Source organism: Crassostrea angulata, unplaced genomic scaffold, assembly GCF_025612915.1.
Source record: "Crassostrea angulata isolate pt1a10 unplaced genomic scaffold, ASM2561291v2 HiC_scaffold_403, whole genome shotgun sequence".
In the NCBI taxonomy this organism is placed as follows: domain Eukaryota; kingdom Metazoa; phylum Mollusca; class Bivalvia; order Ostreida; family Ostreidae; genus Magallana; species Magallana angulata.
This window is the reverse complement of record NW_026441956.1, coordinates 1-1,775: the sequence shown is the minus strand read 5'-3', so window position 1 is coordinate 1,775 and position 1,775 is coordinate 1. Positions and strand designations below refer to the sequence as shown.

At 34.3% G+C, this 1,775-nt stretch overlaps 1 long non-coding RNA gene across 1 annotated transcript; it reads left to right on the top strand.

The window, feature by feature from the left end:
- Positions 1-547: 547 nt before the first annotated feature.
- LOC128170185 (uncharacterized) lies at positions 548-1,775 on the top strand. Its single transcript, XR_008241703.1, has 3 exons — positions 548-624; positions 729-850; positions 1,721-1,775. It is a non-coding gene; the product is annotated as an uncharacterized LOC128170185 (long non-coding RNA).

The window sequence follows — 1,775 nt, the reverse complement described above, 5'->3', positions numbered from 1 at the left end:
CTCTCTCTCTCTCTCTCTCTCTCTCTCTCTCTCTCTGATTCTATTCGCCCAAATTGGTTAAATAGCCCGAAACAAATAATAAAATTTTATTTGGTAATTTCTAAAAAATTAATCTGCATAAACATGATAAAGGTATATCATTCAACGATTAACTGTAGTTAAGCAAGCCTAACGTTATAGTTTCTAAGATTGACCCCCAAGAGGTTTTGAATATACAGAGGGATCAATCTTCGTAACAGTTGGGTTACAGAAAAAGTTGTTAACCAAATTAAAGTTGTTGCATACTCCATCTATTCTTATGCGGATCAATTGATTTACCATACTTAGAATTTTTTTTTATTTCATTTCAACTTTGTATCCCATTTGGGATATTACATGTTTATAGCAAACGTGTTATAATATCCCATTAAGGCGTGTGGTCCCAACCTGATAATTAAATACAATCTCAAATTCTAGATAGGCATGTTGACAAGTGATAATTACATGTATATTTAGATGCTATAAGATCATTTAATATATTGTACATTGGTCTCTGGGTTTTTTTTCTTTAGCCTCAGATGTTTGTAAACCATTAGCCGCTCCAACAGATGGACAAATAAACTGCAGAGATTCTACTACATTTTAGTGAGTACTATATGTGCAGAATAGTTGCACAAGCATGGTTGTTGCATCATGTATATGTTTACTGTGGCTAGAAAGTATCCATGTGTGATATAATTTTTTTTCAGTCGGTGTACAGCCCAGTGTAACTCCGGCTATGAATTTGATAATGGCGACTCCACCATACAAAAAGACTGTGACCCCATGACTGGGCAGTTTTTTGATGGCCCAGCTTTTCCAAAATGTATACGTAAGTAAATTTTCAAAACAGACCCTTCATAAACTAAGTCAATGGTTTCAGATTTCGATTGCTAATTAGCTCAGGTCATTTTTGAAATTGCTGCAACAACCCTGAAGATAAATATGGTGATTTAATTTTTATTAGTAAAAAAAAGTTATGATACATGTATATACAGTACTAGGTAATATTGAAACAAATGATGCAGAAGTTGCACAAATGAGTGTATGGATCCATCTTTTTTCAGTGACACGGGAGTAGTCTTATATAAAATGATCAATGTGTATATTTATATATTATATTTACATCTACCGAGTATGATTCCCTCTATTTATTTATCACGGACACTTGTAGTTAATTCATAGTTCTGTGAGAACAGCCACATTGAAATCAACACGCCCTGTTTATCGGTTGGTCGAAATCTACAGTGGCTGAAACTGAAAGGGAAACTGACAGGACTGAAATCTATACGTCCCGTTCATATATTGGTCAAAAACTACAGCGACCTAAGAAAGATCACGGACTGCAGGAAATAATCATGATTATGTCAGATGCAATGTCTCAAACGAAATGATTTGGCTGCTTCTTTTAGTTAACGTACTATTGTACCCTTACAGTTATTTAGTAAATTTTATTTACTTTTCAAAATCAATTTTATAATTATTTAAAAGGAAGATGTAATTATAAAGGATAAAATGCTTTTTTTGATGATTCATGAGGGTTATGAAGGTAGCGATCATTGCAGAAAAGTTTACATAACACGCTAACGCGGGTTACGTATTTTTTCTGCAATGTCGCTGCCTTCATATTCCGCAAAGATCACCAAAGAAAGCATTTTATTGTTTGAATATCTGACCTTGCTTTTATTTGTTACGATTTCAGCCACCTGTAGCCCAGCCTGTCAAAATGGAGGGACCTGTGTTCAGCCCAACGTCTG